This window comes from Pseudonaja textilis, chromosome 3 (assembly GCF_049901715.1).
Source record: "Pseudonaja textilis isolate UNSWEBS1 chromosome 3, rPseTex1.2, whole genome shotgun sequence".
Lineage (NCBI taxonomy): Eukaryota > Metazoa > Chordata > Lepidosauria > Squamata > Elapidae > Pseudonaja > Pseudonaja textilis.
In genome coordinates, this window is record NC_141992.1 from 109,718,483 (window position 1) to 109,745,355 (window position 26,873).

The 26,873-nt window shown below is 34.0% G+C and overlaps 1 protein-coding gene across 4 annotated transcripts in view; it reads right to left on the reverse strand.

Moving 5' to 3' along the window:
• Nucleotides 1-5,010: 5,010 nt before the first annotated feature.
• Nucleotides 5,011-26,873, reverse strand: part of PURA (purine rich element binding protein A) — a 32,938-nt gene continuing 11,075 nt past the window's right edge. Inside the window, exons 2-4 of one of the 4 annotated variants that reach the window (XM_087930580.1) lie at nt 10,185-10,229; nt 8,385-8,450; nt 5,011-6,080 (exon numbers count right to left, since the gene is read on the reverse strand). The gene's annotated coding sequence lies outside the window, so the exon portion shown is untranslated. The other 3 variants (XM_087930578.1, XM_087930579.1, XM_087930581.1) reach the window with 3 other exon arrangements.

Below are 26,873 nucleotides of genomic sequence, written 5' to 3' on the forward strand. Positions count from 1 at the left end.
AACTTGATAGCAGTCTTCCAATATTTGAGGGGCTGCCAAAGCAGGACAAGAAGTAACAGCTGGAAACTTATCAAAGCTAAGATACAACTTAGAACTAGAAATTTAAAAATGTCTAAATTTAGATATTTAGAAATTTCCTGATAGTAAGAACATTTATCAGCGGAATGGCTTGCCTCAAGTGTGGGTGCTCCATCACTGGAAGTTTTTAAGAAGAGATTGGACAACTATTTGTCCAGAATGTTATAGGGTCTCCTGCTAGAGCAGTGGGTTGAACTAGATCTCCAAGGTCCCTTCCAATTCTGTTAATACTGTTACTCTTGCCATTCCTTGCTGGAATTTCAAAATCCTGCCATACACAAAGGAGCCTCTTAAAACAGTAAACTTTCTCTCAGTTTTTTTTGTTTTCTCTTAAGATATGCACCCTTCTAAATGAGGGGGGAAACTTGTCTTCCCACATTATTGTACTCATAGTAAACCTACATTACATTCCTATTTGGGGTAGGGAACTAGACTTCCTCTCACTTTTTTATTACAGTATTAAGAACTAGTCTTTATCTAACTAACTGTAGATATGTAAAGTGAGTTAAAGTCCAAATTAACAGAATAATAATAACAATCAGACACTTTTCTGGTATGACCATTTGGAGGACTGTGAGGCAGACTGTGAGGCAGATTTCAATTACTTGCATTGTTTCTTAAATACAGCTATTATTTGAAATAACATGTTATGTAGTTTTAGATGACTTCTATCAGCACCACCCCTTGGGAGTCAGGATAATTTCTGTTTTTACACAGTGTATGCCCTTTCTGGTGTTTTTAACTTTTATTGATTACCATAGATCTTTCTATGGAATTCAAACCCTCTACTAGAATTTAACTTGGCTTTTTATCCAGCTGTAGCACATTTAACTTTACATTTTAGGCAAATATATACAATGAATTAGGATTAAGAGTTAGCTGGGCCTTAAAGCACAGTAGCATTTAAGGAGGCAATATAAAGAGTATGTTTTTAGAATCATATGTACACTCCACCTCCTTTTTCTTAAACTCCCAATCCAAAGAGGTATGGATCCTATATTACATAATATCTTTTGTATGAGGTTTACTAGAAGTCTTGCACTTAAAAATAGAAAGTACCAAGGATTCCACTAAAACTGCAATTTGGCAGTTCGAATCTCACCAGGCTTAAGGTTGACTCAACCTTCCATCCTTCCAAGGTCAGTAAAATAAGGATCCAGATTGTTGGGGACAATAGGCTGATTCTGTAAACCACTTAGAGGGCTGTAAAGCACTGTGAAACGGTCTATGTGCTATTGTTACTATTATCACAGAAACTAAGAAAGTCTGAGGAAAACTTAACTTTCTTGTACCAACTCAGAGGGGGTTAAGTAAAGACAAAGCAGGTGTTTTTAAAATATTTGAAATTAAGTTGCTTTATGTACTATTCAGTTAAATTTAAAACTATATTATAAAACCATAAATTGTCCTTCAGTTGCTATCTGATCATCCAGCAAAAGTACTGAAGTATTTCTTTTCAGTTATAGACTTCAGCATGTCATAAATTACATTAATCAAAAGGTCTAACATTTAAAAAAACAATCAAAAGCCTTATTTTTTAAAAAAACCCAATATGTCAGAAATGTAGCACAGAAAAATTAAAAACATTTTAATTAGAAGTGACATCATACATGGGCCTCCAAAAGCATTTTAAAGGCTAATATTAAGAACATATACTACTCTGGAATTATTGTTTGTACCTGTTAAGAAGAGAAAAAAGGGAATAATTTGAATTTAGGAATGTATGTGCATTATGCAATATTATTAAAAAACATATTAATAAACAACCATTGAAGAGTGTAATAATAAGAAAAGCTTTTTGGATCAAAGTATACCAATCTAGTCAAGCATCCTGCTTCATAAATAGCAACCAATTATAAGCCCACAATTAACTATTTTTATTCTTCTTCCTTGCCAATTGGTATTAAAATTTGTTGTCTCATAACTTAAAGCCTGCATATAGGAAGTCCTCAGTGTATGACTACAACTGAGCCCTAAATTTCTGTTGTTAAGTGAGACATTTGTTAAATAAATTTTGCCCCATTTTACGATCTTTCTTGCCATAGTTGTTAAATTAGTAATATGGTTATTAAGTGAATCTGACTTCCCCATTAACTTTGTCAGAAGGTCACACAAGGTGATCACATGAACCTGGGACATGCAATTGTCATAATTATGAGTCAGTTGTCAAGTGGCTGAATTGATCACATGACCATGGGGATGCCACAACGGTCGTAAGTATGAAAAATGGTCATAAGTTTCAGTACTGTTACAACTTCGGTCACGAAATGAATAAGTTGAGGACAATGACAACTGGTAACCTGTGAGAACCTTAATTCTTGTATATTTTTCTACAGATAGATAGAAGTTCTGTTTCAGGGTACTTCCATAAAATAATAAGGATGTTACTAAACTATACTTGCCTTAGTAACAATCGGTTCTATAGATTTTTTTCTTCAACTGAGCTGCTTAAAAGTTCAGCATCTGCTATGCTGTTCTAGAAATTATGAGTTTTTGAGACCATCACATATGTCCTTTTACATTGCTCCTATCATCAATGTGGTCAAAAAAATTCATTCTCCCTTTAATTGCATGTGTTGAAGTGTAATGACAGTTTTCTTCGTGATCTTCTTCTCTCAGATAAAGAACCATACAATGTAGGGTTTGTCTTGCAGCATCTAAAATTCACAAATACAAAATTAAGGATACCAAGCAGGGGAACCTTACAGAATATTCTTTTATTTTTTTCTAAACTTTTTCCATCCCGTTTGTGGCTTTCAGAGGCACATTTAGTTTAACATTTTAGTATTAATGGTTAAAAAAATTACATATATATTTTACTGTTAATTTTATAGTATTGTATTAGCAATTTAGTTTTGAATACTCTTTTATCAATTATACATTTCAGTGGAATTAATGAAATTAATGTAATTTTCCTTTTTTACATTTAATGGTGTATGATCAAAATTAAGTTTGTTGCCATTGTGCTGATGAGAGATTAACTAACAGAATTGTAGTAATTACATACCTACATCTCAGATTAAATTCTGATACTAAGAAAAAGATGTCTTATGTCAATTGAGATAACAGAACATCCAAATCCTCTTTGGCACACATTGTGTACTTTACAGATTTCAGGAGAATTGTATTTCATAACAGTAAGAATATGGATAAAGCTAAACCACTGTTACTGGAAATCTAACATACTGTCACATTTCCAGTGAGAGACATTATATAATCTGTCTGACAATAGTCACTGGTTTCTAGAAATAATATTACATTAACAGTAATACATTGCCAATAAATGTTTAAACAGTTGAAGAGAGTGAAGACGATAAGCAATCTTTATTATGCTAGCCTACACCTTGTCCAAGTTAAAGGGTTTGTCATGGCATATTTGGATGTTTTTCATCCCTGCTTCCCAAATATTCTCATTTTCAAAAACAAAAACTGCCTCACTAATTGTTAATCAATTATTGCTGATATCAATAACCACTTTGCTGATTTTATCAATATTTAAACTTTTGCAGTAATGGTCATATACACTTTCAATATTTTATTTTTTATCTCAAATCACTATTTATATTTAGATCCAATTAACCAGCATATAGTCCACAACCTTCGTGTATTCTATAGCCACTCCTTCTAGGGCTTTACTGTATAGAACCCTGGAAACTTCAGCACACTTTTCTCACCAATCAATTGGTTAACCTAAAGTACACCCAATACGATATAAGATGGATTTGAATTCTATTCTCTTGTATTATAATAATATCTGTTAAAGTAAGGTAAGAGAAAATCCAAAACCTTTACCATTAGTTATGAGGATAGAACCAATGGCTGACATTTTTTATATGTTCACGCAAGACAGCAATAGCAATAGCACTTAGACTTATATACCGCCTCACAATGCTTTACAGCCCTCTCTAAGCGCTTTACAGTGTCAACCTCTTTTCCCCAACAATCTGGGTCTTCATTCACTAACCTCAGAAAGATGGAAGGTTCAGTCAACCTTGAGCTAGTCAGGATTGAAGGAATCAAACTCCTGGCAGTGTGAGCAGAGTTAACCACTGCATCATCATGGCTTGTATAGATATGGTAGCATAAGATTTGGTTTTAGTTTCATGACATCTATTAATCCATAATTTTCAGTTATCACTGAATAAAATATTCCCCCCGCTGCTAACTGGATCTACATACTGAACTTAGGCATAATTATCAGAATTTGGGAAATTCTGTATAAAGATGCAGGGTTTCTACTTCTGCCTACTCAAGGCTCCTCTTCCAAGCAAAGTTAATACAAGTGGTGGAAAGTTATGTTACAGAGTATTTCTAATTTTGTCTACATTTTATTGCTGAATATAATTTATTTATGCAAGAACTAAAAGAACACAGATCTACACTCTGCTTTTGTACATTCAAAGATGAATTACATTTGTTAATCCTTTTAAGGAAACCTAAAAGACCCAATCTTATAAGACCAAGGAAGTGAACAACAGCTTTACTATTGAGTTCTATCTTAACATTTAGGATCTTGTCTCTGGTATAGAATAGTATCATAACAAAAAATCCTAAATTGCTTAAGCAGGTTCACCCACAAAACTGCCCACACATTTACTGCAATATAGGCCACAGAACCAGCTAGTTGGATATCCTGAACAACTATCACAACTTGACATCCGCCGTGCAAAATACGCATATACCAGGAGACTTGTTCAAATGCAGAAGAAAAGCCAACAAAAAGCAAAGTAGTTTTTGAGGCTGTAAGGTGTCTAATGCAAAGTGAAGCAAAGTTCCTGCACGCAGCCTCAAGTTCAGGACTTTTGCCTTCCTCAGAATTTTAATCAAATGAATATATTGAAACTGATTATTCCATATACTTTTTAAATACTTATACCCTGACAAAAACCAGATATTATAGTTATCATTTAAAAATCACCAGAAAGATTCATCTTAAATCAAATAATTTATTAAGTAATTACATGTAAACACTTTATATTGACTAGCAAATACATTGCTTGAGTATTCCCCTTCCCACAAAGGAAAATATTCTGTTTAAAAACAGATTAACTAATGGTATACATTCACTGTACAGTGAATGTATGTACAATTGACACTTTGATTTTCCTCATTTCTTATTCATTTAAAGTGCAAAAAGATATACATTTGATCAGCATTGCAAGACAGTGTCAATAGTAACTTTGGTCTATCAAGTGAAAAACTAGACAAAATTCCAATCTTTACCCTACTATTTTTTAGGAAAAAAGTAGAGAAAACAGACCTTGCAAGACAATCTTAAAAAAATAAATAAATTCCTTTTCACATTTCACTGAAAATATTTTTAACAAGAGAATACTATTCTGAACAATGAAACAAGCATGTTTACAATTTATAATTAGTAGTTACACATAACCATTGGCACAAGTACATATATCACAGAATGTCTGAACATTTCCCATTAGAGCAAAATACAACAGTTATGAGATGATATCCAGGCTTTTCTGCAACTGAAAAGTAGTAATTATTTACATAAAAATGCTTAGTTCAACATTCCAGTGTTCTAATGTGTGCACTCATACAGTATATGGTTATTTAATAATTTCAGAAGTTACAGAAAAATATATCCAATGGAGCTTGGCACATCTAATAAATATTAACTAGCAAAAATATGCAGACAAGAGAAATATTGTTCTGATCTTTACAGAAAATTGAAATGTGCAAAACATTCTAAATCCAGAAAGGAAAGGTATTTAGGATTACTTTGCCCCGTCAGATCTTTCCATTCAAATACAATGATGTGCACCATTGTGAGAAAAAGGAAATCCTTCTATTTTAAAAGTGGTTATAAATTTTAACAGTACCCCTACATTCAGATAACAAAAAGTCATCCAACAGTCAATATTTCTCAAGAGACAATAACATTCTGAACTTCCTGGATTATTTGTGCAGGTACCTCATCTTGAGAAGAAAAGATTCTCAGAACAAGCACTGATTTCCAGAGTAGTTCCCATTATTCTTCTTACCTAGAAAACAGTTTGGAAATGTTTAAACTGTGCACAAGGTGCTAAAGCCTTGGGACAAATCCTACATTTGAACCAAGTTCATTCTAAGTTAAAAATTCAAGAGGACAGAAAATTGAGAAGATCTCAGGCCCAAAGAATTTTAAAACTAATTTAAACTATTGTTCAGTTTTTATTCTGTCAAATTTTAAAGTGTCTTTCAGTTTTTACTATCTTTCTGGTGGCATCTATTCAAAAATATTTACAAACCCTACCAATTCACTGGCCAGATTTGCACATAAAGCAGTAAAAACCTTCATATGGCAAAATAAACCATATTATCTCTTAGCAGTTTTTGGGTACATGTGGTATAATCACGTTTTGCTTCTTCCTTCTGATTGTGAGGATAAGAAAAAAATAGGAAAATGAATTTATTAATAGATTCTCATGACTATGATTAAATATTTCTAACAATTAAGGATTAGAAGCCATCTTTAAGGGGCTAAGTTGATTTATGAATACTGACTCATTTGAAGACTTAGTTTCTGCTTTACCTGCAATGAAAAAAATATACACTTGGTAAATCCTGGCTTGTTTTAACACTTGAAAGTAACAAGAGCAAATTAGCTAGAAAAGGCCTTGTTTAGCCTATCAAATCAGTATTTGAAATTTTAGTCTGACATTGTGAACCTGATCATTTTGTTATACACAATTTCAAATTACCATATTAACAGGCACTCAGTAAAGATATTTAACAATATTGGGCTTAGAATTCCAGCTGTATGAATGTATCTCTATATCTCTATAGGGATATTTAGTATTGTGGGAAGTTTGCACACAGAATTATCTGTATCACCTGAATACTGACAGAAATATAGTATGGAAAAGTCAAGCACCTTTGAATAAAATTGAATTGGCATCTGTGCAACAATTTGATTAAATATTGACAATATTACAAAATTAGAATATTGACACTAAAAAAACCACGGCTGATATACTTCATTAATTAATGAAGTCTTTTTTCAATTTGAAATCATGAAAGGAATTATCTATATAGGTAAAGCTCATAATATAGTATTTTTGGAACTTTTTGAATTGTATAGGTACTGAAGATGAGACAAATTTGACTTTTAAATAACGTACTTCAGATAAAATATATACATTTGAATTCCAGAGTAGAAAGAGGAGTTCTCTTCAAGTCTTCTGAATGATTTGAAGATAGACCAGTGTCAATTGCTCAGATTAAAGTTGTGGCCAATAATATTGCACAATCATAATCACAAAAAGACAGCTGCAAAAGGGGAGGAAAATTAGTTTTCAATTGGGACAAGAAACTGAAAATTCAAGAATGAGAGGGATTTTGTTTAAAAGGAAGAATTGTTGATGTAACCAAACATGATAAATGCTACACAACTCTATAGGCCACCCCAATATTCACAAAGCATGACAGCCTACATAGTCCCACCCATTTAGTGTAATGCTTGAAATCATAAAAAGCATTATGCAGAGGAACACAGAATCCTAAACCCAATCACCAATATATGAGATTTCCAATACTTCCATGGGACTGCAGGCATTCAGATATCAGAAGCAGATGACAAGAAGCACATGAGGGTGCTGTTGAAGTTATCAGTGCTCCACTGATACTACTTGATTTGTAAATTAAAAAGTATAGCTTGATATTGATACATGTTCTTTAAAAGCAAGAGTTAATGGAAAGAAGGGTGCTCGTAGGTAATTTCAGTTAAGTATACTATAATTATGGATCACCAAAATTTCAAAAATTATTGCAACATATTCAATTTATTGAATTCAATAAATTCAATGTCATTCCGTATTGGCTACTGTCACAGTAGAATTTGCAACAATTTTATTGAAGTCCAATCCTACTTTTATTTAAATGATTCTGTAGAAATATATTTCAAAAAATCACTTAAAGCACAATCCTATTTTAAACTCAATGCTTCATTACTACATGTTAACACTTTTTGGAATTATATAATGTTTGACTATAAATAGTCAATGCCCATCTAAGAATTTTGCTAAATGGATGACTAATTCACTCTGCAATTTTATATATTAAAATAATAAACATTTAAATTGAATGTTCTTCTGGACTTCAATATAATTATTAGCTATATATAAAATTTTCTAAGATGAAAAGAATGCCCAAAACTCCAGTCTGCACGCATAACAAAGTTCAATTTTTTTAAAAAAAATGGTGGCAAGCAGGAAAACAAAAAGAATACTCCATACCTTCCATAACCTGAAAAACAACAGAGTTTGTAAATAAGTGGGGAAGGACAGAAACAGGAAATGAAGACTGACCTTATAAACAAAGATATGTTTAGGGCTTCTGGTTTCAGGAATAAACCGATATTTACTGGTAAAAGTCTGCCAAAAAACAAAAATAGAAACACAAGATTACTGGTAAATATTGGTTTATATGGAAAAATTGTCAGTGTATTCTCAGTTTCTATAGACTATTGCATTTTAACTATTCTGTGTATCATTTTTTAAAACTGAGAGAGAATGTGTGTGTGAGTCAGACAGAATATGGTGCATATGGAATCTCAACAAAGTATAGTGCCTGGGTCTCTTTTACTGTCCCAAACCAGAAGCCTCGTGCTACTGAAAAGCAAGCAAGCAAACTTTATTCAATAGTATAAGCACTTTCCTTTAAAAAATATTTTCACAAGGCCTGCTTATGCTGAGCAACATTTAAAATAAGCTTTTCTTTCTATACTAAATTCAAAGATCATATTAGAATTATGAAAATACATTTCATGTGAAAAACAGTCCATATATTAGAGCTTATATGAAGAGTGATTTTCTGTTAACGTACAAAGTAAGTCATGCTAGTTCATTTTAAAAAACCATGGCAGACCAAAACTTTTATTTAAGACATTAGGTTTCCTATCACACATCATTTTGTCCATATTTGATTAGTCTTAATAAAAGTATTGCATGGCAGTGTATTCAGGGAAATTTATGAAGAAAGATTTTTTAAGAAAAATATTCTTATTTATTTTGATCTACTGTTCTTTATTTTCAGATTAGATAGCTAATCCACAGCGGGATCTCCCACTACTAAATTAGACATGATTTTAATACCTAAGAAAAGTACTTTATATTCAAATATTTAAAATAGATTACTATACTTAACACATCACAATACATTTTCAAAACGCAAATAACCAGATCACATTTCTAGATCAGATTAGTTTCTGAAAACCTAAGGGCAATATTCTTAACTGTTATACAGAGTTATGACCTACCATGGAAATGAAACAGCATTTTAAAATTATAAACATTTTAATTATGCCATCATCTTTACTTTATTGGAAATAGAAAACTAAGAATCCAGTTTTCATACCTTATTTCATATTTATATTTATCTTTTAATTAAACATTGCAGATTTGCAAAAAAAACCCTACCTTTCTGGCATCTGAAAATAAACTCTTCCTTTCAGTATATTATTTTATCTGCCTTTACCTAGCACTATGAAGACATGCAACAACCTAACATGATAAATATCTTCTGCACAAATATGTCTATTTCAGAAGGTTGCATGTTGATATGCTCTGGGAGCATAAAAAAGAATAGGGCTGATAAGACAACCTTGATTCTCAATTAATGTATGTACTTGCAGATAGTGCAAGATTAACTTTCCAACAGATTAGTAGTTATCTAGCTACTGAGAAAAAGTAAAATGTTCTACCTGGACACCGTTGTAAAGAAGCAAAACCTGCTCATTGCCCCATTAATATTAACCTAGACAGATCCTCTATGATGCTATAGTGGCATAATGTGCTTAAAAACATTTTTCTTAACATCTTGTCATACCTGAGTGCAATCAAGATACATGGCCCACTTAGGGAGAATTTTTTATTATTAATAGCCAGCTTTAGGAGATGCAAATAGATATCATTCCATTTCCAATGATATACCCCTTTAATTTTTCCTTTGTAGCAAAGTCTAAATGATCACAACGTACAAACCATGAGGCTGTTGCTTCTTCATGGTTTTTTTTTTTTTGAGAATATAAATCCAAATATTTAATTGAGACTGGGCAAAGATATTTATCTGTTCTGAAAATTGAATCCTCAGATTAACTTTTAGCATACCTTTAACTTTCTTCTTCAATCTAGGAATTAGTACTCCTGGTAGATCTAAGGACATCAGGAACCGGTAATTATTATTTATTTAGTTATTCTTAAGAAAAAATGTACAGTAAAATGCCTTTAGCTATAATCTTATGATAGGACCAATGAGGCCCTTTATTGTGCAATGATGTGAAGGAGACAACAACAGTGTAGTTTATTGGCTACTGACAAGCTGTTCCTTGTGGATTCAGCTATGGTAGAAAAAGGGGGTGACACCTTTCCACAATTGTCCAGGATATGGAATAAGCCATAGTTGGATCCAGCTTTGGTAAATAATGGAAAAAAATAGGAAGGAGACAAGATTGGAATTATTCATCCTTCTTTAAAGCCCATCTTCAAATTCAATTATTATAATTATATATACTTATCTTCTATTCAATAACCTATTTGTCAAAATAATGAAAAACAAGATATCATATTCAAAAAACATTCCCAAAAGGTGCAAATAAAAAAAATACAGACAAAAATGGGATGTTCTCTAATGGATTTGCTTACAAATTAGATAAGCTTACAAATGTAAAGCTTGGGGGTTTTGCCCTAAAAGTATTTCTGCATCTCTACAAGGTAAAATAAAAACATTGAAAACATTTGTAAAACAGATATTCATTCAGAAAAGAAAATTAGACAATATTATTGTACCCAAATCATACTGCAGCACATATTTTAAATATTGAATTCAAGATAATGTGTTGCTCCTGTTAGCATTTCAATTGTGCATGGCTTTGCAATCAATACATAGCACATGATTTCTGAAAAGCACTTTCAAATATTGCAAAATATAGATTATATCTATGAATGGCACAGGAGTACAACCTGCAAGCTTGTACCATGAGAACTTGCAATATGCTCCTGGCATAGCACATATACTAATTCCTCTTGCTTTTCACTTGTTTTGGGTTCTTCCTTCTTCTGCATCACCTGAAAAAAAACCTTGAAGGAGGTTTGGAATATACCCATTCAACCAAGAAATAAATATATTAAATGTGTGATTTCTTCATATAATCTTCCGTTTCTTGAAGATCATGAAGCACAAAGTGAAATGTGAAAATGAGAAACACTGGATCAGAACAGAAACAGATTAAAAGTTTAAACATTTTATATAGTTATTTGGGGGAAAGAGAAATGGATCAGAACAGGAAACATACGGTAAGATTTTCAAAATCTGTTTCAAATACTGTATGCCATTTTTTTCCAATGAAGTCGTCTCAGTTTTCATTTGCCAACTTAATAGCTTTGCTAAATGCAGTTAGTAAATGGTAACCTATGACTTTCCTTAAAAATGTGACACCCTTCATTCATTTTTGCAGTATTATTCAGATGATGCTTCTCCCATCACCATGCAAAATCATTTTTTTCATATTTAATATAGTTTGTCAGTTCACAACTTTTCTGGAGTTACAGTTAAAAGGCCTCATCAATTCTATTTGTCATGGACACCATACACACATAGACACACAGACAGAGAAAATTAAGCTTTTACTTTTCTGTCTAAGAATTCAAGGACAAAGAAGACAATGAGTATAAAAGAAGGGACATGTAGCTCAAAGCAAGGTGGAGAAGAAGCCTGTGTAAATTTACCTATTTAGTTAGTTAGTTAGTTATCCAATACACCTTCCTACTTCTATTTTCTTTAGAACCCTGTGAGATAACTTGGCTGAGAGAGAACGGCTGGCCCAAGTTCACCCAGCTGACTTACATATAGAGGAGGAATAGCAAAAAAGCGGAATTATTTGGAGTAACTGTAGGGAAAAAACCAAACATGACAGCAGGCTACAGTCACCATTCAGAAATAGCTATTCCCTGAAATAGCTGGAAAGCTTTCATTTGTTCTCAGATTATGGATAACAAGAAAAAGGTGAGGAAGAATATGTTAACATTATCACCTCCCATGTTTTAAATTTTGCGTGCTGCCTTGGTTGAAATTTGCTTATTTAATTTTTAAAAACCTTTCTATTTCAAGTCATCAGTTCAGAAATATGTGTGCCAGTTATAGAAATAGTCTTCTATTTCCCGAAGTCAAGCTAATAAACATGAATAATTTTACTAATGCAAATTACCCGTTAGAGATATTGATAAGGATAGAGACAGACAACCTATAGAATTCTGATGTTGATAAATTATTGTATAGCCAAAGGATCTGGAAACAATAGCGTAGCTATATCTGGAATGTCTGATGTATTTTATATATCATACACACACATATATAATACAAAATTATAATATATAATATCTATTAAGTAATTGAATTAGATGTGGTTCATTTGACAACTATGTGCTTGCTTTAATAGAAAAGTAAAAACATCCCATTGTGGCTGAAAGCTAATCTGAAAACAATTTATTATTACTTTGAAACTATGTACTTAGTTTCTAAAAATGAAGCCTACACTTACCCTTGAAAAGTGATTAAAATTTATTATCAGACACTTATTAAATATGAATTAAGTAGAATTATTTTTATAGTGCTGTAAATCATTAATTTCTGCAACTAACCTCAGTTTAAGTCAAAGCCACCGTCCTAAGTTTATACAATGCTGTATGTGAAAACACATTTCGTATTTATTAACAGAATAGCAGAGTTGGAAGGGACCTTGGAGGTCTGCAATAGAGGTTAATCTCTATTGCAACACAATTGCCTTATGCAAATACAATAAGGGGCATGAAGGTCAGGGAGCATATTGTTTCTCAGTTGTTGTGGCATTATAGAATAGCTTTATTTGGGATTTAAGACTCATTTTTAATGTTCTACAAACTACAATATTTAGACGGCGGTCTTCTTTAAATTGTAGGGTGATTATTTGTCATCATTTTTAAATTTCAGTTTAACAGCGCAGTTATATTTTGCCTCATATTTCGGTTGTTTTTATTGTTCCACATTGTTTACAGGTGTGGTCTTAGACCATAAATAAACAATAATATTTACAATTGTCATTCTAATGGCAATAATAATAGCAAAGACATATATACCTCTTCATCGTGCTTTACAGTACTTTCTAAGCATTTTACAAAGTCAGGGCCTCATTTTACCCATCTCAGAAAGATGGTGAGGATCTAACTCCTGGCAGTCAACAAAATTAGCCTGCAATACTGCATTCTAGTCACTGTGCCCCCAAGGCTCTAATGATGCTTACTATGAATATCTTATGATATGTTTTTATTGGATTTCTGTATCCAGAAGCATACAAATTGAAATAAATAATATTGTTTCCAGGAATAAAAATTATATGGTTATTTCAGCAACTCTATGATAAATGGTGATGACTCTATCATTGTATCTATTTTATACACCTGAGCATAAACATCAGCATTAGCACTGTCTCAAAAAGTTTTCTTCAAAATGAAATTCTGACATGAAAAAGAAATTGACAAATGTTCTTAGCCCAACCTGTTCCTGTTACTTTTTTCTTTGTAATTCTAAAAATAATGAGGCCATCACATAGTCACTTGAGGCAACTAAGTGAAGCAACAGTACCACAAGTTCTGTCTGAGGCCCAGTACTCTTCAATATATTCATAAACGACTTAGATGAAGGAATAGAAGGGGAACTTACCAAATTTGAGGATGACACTAAGCTGGCAGGAATACCTACACCCTTGATGATATGCTCAAGATCCAGATGGATCTTGACAGACTTAAACACTGGGCCCTATCCGGTGGTGGGATTCAACAGGTTCCTACCTATTTGCGAGAACTGGTTATTAACTTTCTAAGCAGTCGGAGAACCGGTTGTTGGAAGAAATCTCTTGTTTTTGTCCACTTCACAGGAAGGCAGAAAGGAAACATTCTGGTATTGTCTCTAGCCTAATCTTTATTGCCCTGCTTACAGAAACTGTGTCAACTAGAAAATACTTCTTTGGTTTTTTAGTTGTCAGTAGAAAGGGAGTGGGGAAAGCAGTGAATTCCCGAAATGCTTCAGATAAATCACTTTGGCAACCAAAGCTTCTGGCGGCAAAATTATTACTGGAGCGCATGATTTATGACTCTTGGCTATGGATGTGTCTCATTGGAGAATATAATCCAGAGGGTGAGGGGAAGACCAGGGTCAAGGGTGAAATGAATGATGTGTCAGAGTCGGTTGCAACTGGGAAACGCCGACATGTCAACTCCTAATAAATAAATCTCTTTTGCTCTGAGAGATGTGGCTAGAAACTTATGATATGAATGAGGGTACATGTCAGGGTTTTGACAGCCAGCCAACTCTCACACTAAATCAATGACCAGGGTCCTGGCTCCCGGCCTCTCCGATCGCTCCCTGACATCTGGGGTGTGTGGGGAGAAACTCAGGTAGCTATGGCAGATATCAGTTCAGGAGGAGAAACAGACTTGGCCTCCAGCCAGAAGCAAATAAGAAGCTGATGGCATAATTAAGGCTGGAGAATAGCCCAATTTGAATTCCAAAGCGAAGAGATCAGCTCCAGGAGAAGAAAAAAACCCAGATAGATACTAGTGGGAAAAGAAAGTTTCTAAAGCCTCTGAGGCTAAATTTCCCCATCCCCAGACCCAAAAAGGGAGAAGGCCCTTGAGTGAACTGGGAAGAGTGGATTGGATGTGGGACTGGGCACAAGCCAGGGCCCCAAAGCCCCTGATGGAATCCCAGGGGAGACCCATGGAGCAACTCGGGGAGGAATTTGACCAGGATGACGGCCCATTATGCTGCCCCAACCAGAGGGGAGTTTTTACAGAACCCTTTGAAGTGAGGAGAAGCAGGCGAGGCCACAGCCCTCCTTCATCACCCACCAGAAGGAAAAGGAGTCCAAAGCTACAGCCAGTGCCTCCTCCAAGCAACAGACAGCCCCCTCCCCCGGTATGAACTAGAGCCAGGGAAGAAGGCCAGTCACCTCAAGTGCAATCTTACAGAGGGCGACAGGAGGAGGGAGGAGCAGTGCTCAACAAACTGCTCTGATGGGGACCCAGACCCACTAGCTCTATTCCTTGACTCTACTGTTCCCACTTCTATGTGGGGGCCCTTGTTGTTCCTCCTTTGGATCCTCTGCACACTATTATGGGCCTTAAACTAGAATCGGTCAGCCACCTAGTGACAAAGGAAATGTATGACAACCAGGCGGCAATTGTTTCAGGTCTTGGCTTGATTCTCATTGGCTTTAACCTGCACCTTTAACCTGATCTACCTAAAATGCTATGGATACCTCCACCCCTCCCCTAGGGCCATGGTGAATGCCATTTCCGAGGGATTGGAGGGAGAAGCAAGAGGATGGCTAGCTACCTTCCACAAGAGAAGGGTCTCCCAACTGCAGGACGTTGATGACTTTGTACGACTGCTAGAGGCCAGATTTGAGGAGGCAGAAGAGGACCTGTATGTGGAAATTGAGCTCAGCAACCTAAAGCAGAGAGGCCAACCCATCAAGGAACACATCAGTGAATTCTGGAGGATCAGTGGGAAGCTACCCCTTTTGCCTGAATGGATGCTGGCTCATTTTTTCAGAGCAAGCCTAGATAAGCAAATTAGCTAAGTAACCCCCTATAGGAACATCCCACTCTCTGAGTGGTTCTGGGTGGCCATAAAAGTTGATGGGGCATTATGCGCTAATGACATGAGAAAGCTGCCGAAAACCAAAGAGAGATAAGCCAGAACAGAGACCACCCAGGCGACGAGGAGCTACAGCACCACAACTGGTCCCAAACCAGCCCTTCTACAAATCCCAATTAAATGCTACCGAGGCGGGGGGATGGGTCACATGGTAGCAGCGTGCACAACCTCCAGACCCCGTAGTCATAAGGGGCCAAACCCATTATGAGGTGCAGTGAATCCTCAATTTGAGGTGGCACAGGAGACAACTCCAATATTTGATCAAGTGCAAGGGCTACCCCTTATCAGAGGCATCTTGGGTAAAGAGTAGGAACGTCCAAGCCAATCGCCTTGTGATGAGGCTCCATGCAGAAAAACCAACCAAACCTGGGGGGGGGGTTGCAACCCTAAGTTCTAGACCTGCAATAAATTTGTTTTCTTTTTGTGTTGTACAGGTCACCTTCAAGAAGTGAGGGGAGCTGAATGTCAACCAAAACTACTTATTTGGTCTTTTTAGTTGTCAGCAGAAAGGGAGTGGGGAAAGCAGTGCATTCCCGAAATGCTTCTGATAATCACTTTGGCAACCAAAGCTTCTGGCACGCAAAATTATTACTGGAGAGCATGATTGATGATTCTTGGCTATGGATATGTCTCATTGGAGAATATACATCCAGGGGATGGGGAGAAGACCAGGGTCAAGGGTGAAATGAATGATGTGTCAGAGTTGGCTGCAACTGGAAAACGCCAACATGTCAACTCCTAATAAATCAATATTTTTTACTTTGAGAGATGTGGCTAGAAACTTATGATTTGAATGGGGGTGCATGTCGGAGTCCTGACAAACTGCCTCTCAGTTAACCCTTATAACCGCTAAAGGTTCTTGGCAGTATGTCCAGACTTACTATCATACACATCCATTTCTATTTTACAAAAAGACCCTATACCAGACTCTTTGAAGGATGCCTATATTTCTTTAATAGCTGAAGAAGGATTGGATTTAACTTTTGTGAACAACTATAGGACAATATCTCTCCATAATAATGACTACAAACTATTTACATTTAGGATTATATACATGAAGACCAGTGTGGCGTCTTACCTAAAATACAACTAAAAGATAAGTTTAGTGTAATTTTGAATATAATTGAATATTTACAACAACGTAGTGACAAACAGACTGCATTAATATTTCTGCATGCAGAAAAAAAGCTTTTGACAATTTAAACTGGGCCTTTATGTTTAAAGTAGTGGAAAAATGGATTTTGGATTGGGCTTTATACAGGGTCTGATGTCCATCTCCAGAAAGCTCAAATCATGGTGATTGGAAACTTTACAATACCAATTGAAATCCAAAAGGGAACAAAGACGGATTGTCCTTTATTTTCTTTATTATTTATTTGAGTGTTGGAACTGTTAAATAGAGATATGAGACAGGGTAACAGAGCAAAGGACTACAAATTAACACATATAATTACAAATTATGTGCATTCGCCAACGATTTGGTATTGACTATGCAAGACCCATTGAATGTGTTATGAAAAAACAGATTACCCATAACAATAAGGAAACTTCAATCCAAAAAGAGATCACTCTGGCGGAAAAACAAATCTGGTCACATTGCCAACTTCAAAAGCCGCCACAAAAATTTATGCCACCAGATAAAGACTGAATGCACCAATTATCACATTAAACAAGAGGAAAACATTCTACGCACCAATTCCACCCGTGCTTTTTACAATTTTGTAAACAACAAACTAAAAGACTCAAGTTCCATCCTTCCCCTGATAAGACCTAATGGTAAAGACTGCAACGACGACACCATTAAAGCCAACATCTTTAACACATTCTTTGGCTCAGTATTTGTAAACAGCAATGGATCATGCCCAGTATTTCCTAGCTGAACCACAGAAAACTACAATGATCTAATACATATCGATTTTACAGAAGACAATGTTGAAAAAGCACTGCGCAATCTAAAACCATCTCTATCTATTGGACCGGACGCAATATGTGCCTACTTCTTAAAAAAGCTATCCACTGCCATAGCAGAACCTCTAAGCATAATCTTTGAAAAATCTTTCAGGACCAGCTCCTTGCCTAACCTATGGTCACAAGCCACGGTCATCCCCATCTTCAAAAAGGGAGACCGCAGCCTAGTTGAAAATTACAGACCAATCTCCTTATGCTGTGTCACCTGTAAAGTCATGGAATCAATTATTAAACAATTTATTATCCTCCACTTAGAGACAAACAACCTACTCTCTAATAAACAATTTGGTTTCAGAAAAAAACTATCCTGTAATCTGCAATTCTTACACTGCAAAAACATATGGACTACACAACTCAATCAGGGCAAAGCAATAGACGCAATCTACATAGACTTCTGTAAAGCCTTTGATTCAGTGGTACACAACAAACTACTCCTAAAACTAAAATCTTATGGTATCTCTGGACACCTACATAACTGGATAGAAGCATTCCTGTCAAACAGACAACAAATGGTCAAAATTGGGAGCGTCCTATCAAATTCTGTACCTGTCAATAGTGGTGTCCCCCAAGGCAGTGTTCTAGGACCAACTCTCTTCATACTCTACACAAATGACCTCTGTGATCACATTAAGAGCAACTGCTTTCTCTTCGCTGATGATGTAAAGCTGTTCAATACTACAGACAATACCTCTACCCTTCGAAAAGATGTTGACTATGTATCAGAATGGTCAAACAAATGGCAACTCCAACTCTCAACCAATAAATGCTCTGTCTTATCTATTGGCAAAAAAAAATCAGAAAATAAAATACAAGCTGAATAGTCAAGACCTTGTTGATGATCCAAGCTCTGTAAAGGACCTTGGAATACTCATCTCTAATGATATAAGTCCTAGAGCCCACTGTAACGACATAGCCAAAAAGGCATTAAGAGTTGTTAACCTAATCCTACGTAGCTTTTTCTCTGGTAATATCACACTACTAACTAGAGCATACAAAACATTTGCTAGACCAATACTCGAATACAGCTCATCAGTCTGGAACCCACATTACGTATCTGATATTAGCACAGTTGAGAAAGTCCAGAAATATTTCACAAGGAGAGTTCTCCACTTCTCTACTTGTTGTAGAATAAGCTTATGCCACCAGACTTGAAATTCTAGACCTAGAAAATTAGATTTGTCATTAATGGGAAAAATCTCAGTAATTAAAATGAATATATTAGCTAGAATGTTATTTCTATTTCAGGCTATACCAATATTGATTACAGATTCCACTTTTAAACAGTAACAGAAATATATATCTACATTAATTTGGAAAAATAAAAAAACAAGAATCAACTATAAGCTGCTAAAAGATTCTAAAAATAGAGGTGGTCTGGGTTTGCCAGATTTTAGATTATATTATGATGCTTGTTGTCTGGCATGACTAAAAGATTGGATAATTTAAAAAAATTCTAGGACGTTAGACCTGGAAGGTTTTGATTTGAGATTTGGGTGCCATGCCTACCTATGATACGACAAAATAAAAGTGAACCTTGGCTTTAAGATTCATGTTATTAAGCAATTGATTGCACATGTATGGTGGAAGTATAAAAGAAGATTAGTTAATGAACTGTCACTTTGATTATCACCTCATGAAGCACTATATAGAACAATTATTTTGGAATGTAAACAGATGACATATTGAGACTTATTGATATTTGAAAAAGAGGGATTTAAAATAAAAACAAGAGAGCAACTAGTAAATGAAGGATTTGCTTGTGATTGGTTTAATTCTAATTAAGGGTGGCAGATATTCTAGTGTTTTCAACAGCAGTCTTCAGTATGCTAATGGAAATAAAAGTGCTTAAAATAGTAAATAATGGCATGGTAATAACTCAAAAGTTATTGTCTTCTAAACAACGTAATATAGTTATACAATCAAAAAGGGTCCTCTTCAAAAAATATCTTAGGATATACTTTCAATGTATAATTTAGCACAGAAAAGCTGATCAAATCTGAGAAGTAAAAATTAAGAAAATAATTATCAATTATAAATTTCAGAATTTTGCTTTGACCTTTTCCCCAACTTGATGAAACTCTGAAAGTTTCTATTTCCTAATATTACTATCATTTTCAAGGTATCATTTCAAATATTACTATCCCGTTTGTCAATCATTCTTTTAAGATGACCTTGTTTAAGGATATACAGGTAGTCCTCAACTTACAACAATTAGTTTAGTGACCATTCAAAGTTACAACACTGAAAATAGTGAGTTATGACTGTTTTTCATATTTATGACCATTGCACCATCATATGATTTACATCTGGTTCATATTTATGGTGGTTCCGGTGTCCTGGGCTCATGTGACATCTTTTGCAACCTTCTGACAAGCAAAGTCAATGAAGAAGCCAGATTCACTTAATAACCATGTTACTAATTTAACAACTGCAAGTAATTCACTTAACAAATATAACAAGAAAGGTTGTAAAATGGGACAAAACTCACTTATGAAATTTCTCACTTAGCAGCATAAATTTTGGACTCAGTTGTGATCATAAGTCGAGGACTATCTATACAAGGAGTGTATCTATGTCAAAGTACTTTTTTAAAATTCCTAGTTAGACATATTGTATGGAGATCAGACCACAATAGCTTGTTCAAAAAATCATGTCTAAAAATTCTGACTTAATGTAATGTAAATTCAATGAATTACAATATGTCATAAGTAAAATAGTATAACTGCAAATTAATAAACATTTATAAACTTTTGTTCTTATCTACTTCTCAAAAATAGTCACTTCTTTTGCATACCCTTATGAACCTAACTGTGATTTTTATGTACTTAGAAATCTATTTGATGGTTACACTGTAGGTAATAAGTAGTCAAAACAACAATCCATCCTATTATAATAACAGGGAGCACTGGTTAAGAACACAAACTATTATATATCATTTTCCTATATAAAAACATGCAAAAACCTATACAGATATACCATAGTTGTTGAGAAGTCATAGGGAACTACCATTGGCACCTGTGAAGGAGGTTAAAAAATCAAGATGATGCTATGACAGTACTATATAAAAGAGCTGGGGCTTTGATCATGCTGCCATGACTTTTTGACCATGGATAGTACTGAGATGTGTCCTGTCTTTCCTTTACTGTAGCAGATAAATCTATAGGAATGAAGGAATGACAAACAATATAAACTGGCAACCGCATTAAAGTACAGTGCACCAGTCTTTGATCACTAAAAAACAGTGGCCACAAAACAGAGTGAGAGAAAAAAGTGTCAAATATTTAACATTAGAAAATTATTCAAATTCAAATTAGATATTTTGAAAGAAATTTGACCATTTGTGAGATAGGCCTTTAAGTGATAAGAAACCACCTTTGTTATTCTGCATATATTTATAGAACCCTACACCTTATTATTGAATGTGTCAAACAGTATCAATTTTAAGGATAAATGGATGTGTTGATAAAAATGAGAGAAGATGATAAAAATGTATGTCACATAACAAAATAATATTGTTCTAGGAACCACAAAAATGGAACAGGACATGTGATTTAATAAAAGTTTTGATCACATAATTCCTAATGTTCAAATACCTGTGAGGCTTTTTATCATCTTCATTCATTTCCACTAAATATTGCATATATAATCTGATTTTATATAATTGTTGTTTTATGTCTACCAAGTAAAACCACTGAGCCAGAATTTCCTTTCCTATGCAACAAGGATTTACCTTGACTGGCAAATGAAAACTAACAAAGGACCAGCTCCTGGGGAAAACAAAGAACACTGTGAAGCAAAGTATTCTACATTTGACAGCCAGTACAGTATCTTTAATTTAAAAAGTTAATTTCACAGAACAACCAAGCTTTACTTAATAAAAATATATAGACATTTACAAGGTTCTTTCTGACAGGCAGTAGACAATTTGGTTTTTATTGGGCAAAAATTCTATAACTGCCAGTTAAAATGGCCAGTGATCAGTAGCTGCGATCAAAAATACCTGAGAATATTAAACTCATTAATCCTTCTATGGGATTAATGGGATTTGCAAAATGAACAAGACTTTAAAATACAAGCAGTATGATTTTTAGTGAAGCATGCAACTAAAATAATCTCAGAGGATTCACTTGTTGCAGAATGGGAATAACATGCATTCGTTTTCCAAACATTCAATAAGACCTAAATATATCTAACATAAACTGCAGATTCAATATATGAGTTACAGTCAATGGTAAAACTACTAGAGTAGTCAAATGACTACTCTAGTAAACTACTAGACTAGTCAAATGACTGTATAAAAAATGACCAATCAAATGGAAACTAGCAGTGTGAGATAGAAATCTTCTGCCAACGTCAGGGTTATGATGCACTATTACAAAAGTCATGATCCACTGTGTTTTTATTTAGAAGACCAAAAAAAGGATTGAGAAGGACAACACAGCTATACCTAGAACTCAGTCCCACTACCTCATTTTTAAGGCCATATCAAAAATAAAATATACTCAGTAAATTCATGATTTTTATCAGAATAAAGCAGAATTTTATAGATCTCTACAGTGATCTTCAGTTTTTAGGAAACAGGTTATTCTGAACCACACAAGGTAAAATCGGAGGTGGTATTCAGCAGGTTCTGACCAGTTCTGGAGAACCGGTAGCGAAAATGTTGAGTAGTTCAGAGAACCGGCAAATACCACCTCTGACTGGAGATTTTACAGTATCCTTCCCCTGCCATACCCACCAAGCCATGCCCACAGAATTGGTAGTAAAAAAAAATTAATCCCACCACTGGGTAAAATATACACTTTCTAGAACAAAAGTGCTAGAAGTTTTAAAAGCTTAGAAATTAATTTTTTAAATCCCTTAAGAGGTTTCATGCTATCACCTGCATTCTTTCTTCCTTGGGGAAAAAAATAGGTGTCAATTTTGTTTTGCCTTTTCACTATTTAAAGAGTACTGTAGATAGATAGAGGTAACATTATTTTTAATTTTTCCTCCAAGACTATGTACAACTAGGGCGAGTTTAATTCAATTTCTCAAAATATATGCAGAGGATTAGGCTTATTTGTAACATGAACAGATACGACAGGAAAATTCCCAGTCTTTACAGATTTTGAAATAATTCTCTGGCTTTTTTTAAAATAGGAAAAGTTGCTTTAGAGGCAAAAAATATGCTGTTTGCAGCACTTTTAAAGAATCTTGTAATTTGGAAATATGTGGATCCAAGTACATAATTCTACAATGTGATCTTTTTGATTTTTGCTTATTGTATTGGAGTTCAATCCTTATGTTATGTATCATGATTAAACAATCTGCACTTTTAACAAGTTGTGTGGACTCAGATTATGCATAACCATTAAGAGCAAAAGTCTCACTGCTCAAACAGGAGCTTTCTATGCTGCACAGTATGCTTCTTTTCAAACTGGATTAAGTTTCATAAATAAACTTAATTTGACACTTAATTCAGGGGTTGGCACTGAAAGGAAGGAAATCTAACATATTTTTTTTTATTCCCAGCAGAATTCTTTGAGACATAAGAGTGCATGAACTAAAAAAAAAAAAGAGATTATGCTAGCATTTAAGTGCATCAGTGACAGAATTTCCATGCTCAGCTTTCAAAAATTTAAACAATTCAGACTGTAGTCTAAGTCTTATATCAAGGTAAACAATTATATATTTGATAACAATATATTGGACACACATTTGTAAACAAAGACATCGAGAACAAGGTGGAAGATCTGGTAGATTAACAGTCTCTCACCTGAAACAACTCAAACACTATTATTTCAATGATTAAGAATGTCCATAGTAAGGTATTATGCAAAAATATACTGTTCAATGACTTAATTAATGAAAACATTTTTACTGTTAAATATGCAATACTAAGTAACAGAAGAAATACTTAGTAAATATAGTGCTTCCTAAGATCACACACAATTAGATGTATTTATCTACCCAAGAAATTATAAAAAATTCTATAATGTTTTAATAGTTGAATAATGCAATACAATAGAATATATGAAGCTCCAGATAGAATGGTGGAGTTTTTGGTGCTCTCTGAGGTTTGCTTGTAGATGTGTCATGACCCAACTAGGTAACATGATGTCTGCAAGCAAACAATCAATTTCAGAGAACACCAAGAACTCCACAGAACATTGCAGTATTGTGCATATTTACCTAGAATAGGCTGAGCAGCCTTTTTATGACTTCGGACCACACTTACCATACTTGGAAAGTGAGACTGAAACTGCAAAGGGCAGAACAAAGCAGCTGTATTACACTTATGGATGGGGCCAAATATTTTGGAATTTCTTTGTTCATATTTCAGATATTAATTTTCTCTTAAGCCTACATTAAGGTTTACTGTACTTTGCTTTTTGAAATTTCCATCTCCCAGTATAAAGAAACTATACTGCTAATTAGTTAGAATTAGTCTGTCCGCTGTAGCTGGAAGATTTATCTTTATAGAAAGCTTATCTTATACAGGTAGTCTCGGCTTATGATCACAATTGAGCCCAAAATTTATATTGCTAAGCAAGACATTTGTTAAGTGAGTTTTATCCCATTTTATGATATTTCTTCCCACAGTTGTTAAGTGATCACTGCAGTTAAGTTAGTAACACAATTGTTAAATGAATCTGGGTTTCCCATTGACTTTGTTTTGTCAGAAGGTCAAAAAAGGTGAACACATGACCTTGGGACACTGCAACCATCATAAATATGAGTCAATTGCCAACTGTCTGAATTTTGATCCCGGAGATGCTGCAACAGTCTTAAGTGTAAAAAATGGTCATAAGTCATTTTTTCAGTGATGTTGTAACCTTGAATGGTCACTAATGAACTCTTGTAAGTCAAGAGCTACCTGTATAGTATACATGTTATCTATATATATGAAGCTTTCTTTAACTTAGTGGTCTCCAGATGTGTTGCACCTACAACTTCCAAAATTCTGGAAATTCTATAAATCTAATATATATTTGTGCCTAGAAGATATCAAATTGGAGGTTATTATAAAGAGTATAAGCATCGGTACTAGAAAGTACAACGCCCAGAAGGAAGATGGGCAGGAGAAGTAGGATTTTACTGTAAATTTATAAAACAAAAAATGTCAGAAATCAAACATACCTGAGCTTATATTTTACACTTGAAATGTCAATGTCCCAAAGGTACTTTCCAAAAGGCAAGTGGACTTTCTTGATTTTTTCTCTTGATGTTTCACTTCTCACCCAAGAAGCTTCTTCATTTCTAACTGACTGGTGGGCAATGGAAGGATTTGCAGTCATGTTTGACAGCACTCTGAGGATCTGTTGTTAGTTCTCTGAAAGTTGTTGAAGCTGGTTGAGGGTTTATCTGTATCAGTATTTTCAATGAAAAGTCCAGTTGCCTTTTGGAAAAGCACCTTTGGGATAACCATGACCTGGATGATTAAGAATCTCCATAGACATTTGAAACGTCAATACAATTATTCTAATTCACTGTAACTAACCTTTTGACAATTAACAGTGCATTATGGGATCATCAGTTATTCTTATATAATATTACTACTTCTCCTTTTTTAGTTTACTTCTAGACAGCTGACCAAGACACCAAATCAAATTAATATTGATTTCTGAGACATAGCACAGCACTAAAACATAACCATTGCTGATTCCAAGCATATAGGAACTTTTGGTTAAACGAAGTCTTGAACGAGAGGAAAAAGCTGGCTTGTCAGGGATGAGGCAGGAACACATGTTGTAATTAAAAATTCTTAAAGCCATATTTAGATGACTGAAACACATTCCTATTAGTGAAAGTAAATTGGATATATAAAAATATCTAATTTGTGAAGTTAATGTTTATTGCTAATCTTGCTATCCCACCCAGGCATTCTTTATTTTTTAGAAAAAAATATGGCACTAGAAAGTAAAAAGAAATAAAATCAGTTAAGTACAACTGAAACAGATCCATTAATTTTTATTATAAATGTACTTGATCAATATATATATATATATATATATATATATATATATATTTATATATATATATATATATATATATATATATATATATATTTTCACGGTATTTGTATGTGGATCTGTTATTCTGGTTTTCTCCCGTGTAAAATTGGAAGTATCTCATGCGGGAGAAAACCCAAATAACCAAAGATCCATATATACACACACATATATATATATATATACACACACAATGTGTATATACACACACACAATATATCACTTTGTACTGACGTAAATTGGATATATATATATATATATATATATATATATGTGTGTGTGTATGTGTGTGTATCCTATTTACGTCAGTACAAAATAAAAAATAATTGAAATAAATAAAATTAAATTGATAAAAATATTTTATTGGAATATAGTTATAAAATATAATTATCCCTTGCAAGAAGATTGTTTCAAAAGTGTTATCTCCCAATTTCAAAATTTATTTGTTACCATTGATCAGAATGAAAAGTCATACACTGGTAACCTGTATGTACTGTACTTGTTAATGCACAAATCCCATCTAATTAACTGAGTACAATATATACAATAACCTTGATGTGCAATAATTTGCACACCTTTGGCTGTTAAAAGCAGTGTTGCAATTTTTTAAAAGTAAAAAAAATGTTCTTTTGAAATGATGTTTCTGGCCTACTATAGGCACATATAAATTTTCTTCATTGCTGGAAATGATAGATCTTGTCTGCATAAGACAGATCTACAATATTTTGCAAAATAGTTATTGGTGGTTCTGTTTCATATGGTAGTATTTTTCAAAGAAAGCTACAAAGAATTAGGTGCAATCCCTGAAATGATACTTTAAAAAGTGACACTGTCAAGTATTTTTATGTTTACATTTTTGTAAGTTTTCCATTATCTGCATTCAAAAGTTGCTTACACTTTTTACTCTTGATAGATTAATAAATGTTGCATTCTCCATTTTTGCCCTTCTCTGCTAATTTTTTCTAGTACTCAGAGAATTTCTGCTCTACAGTGAATATTATTTCTTAATTAGTTTAGCTCCCCCTCTGGCTGAAAATGGCATTTTACAGCATACAATAATAAAGAGGCATGAATCAACAGTGTCTAATTTTAACTCATTTATTTAATTTCTCAGACAGAGCAACTTAAAAAAAAACAAGTGGA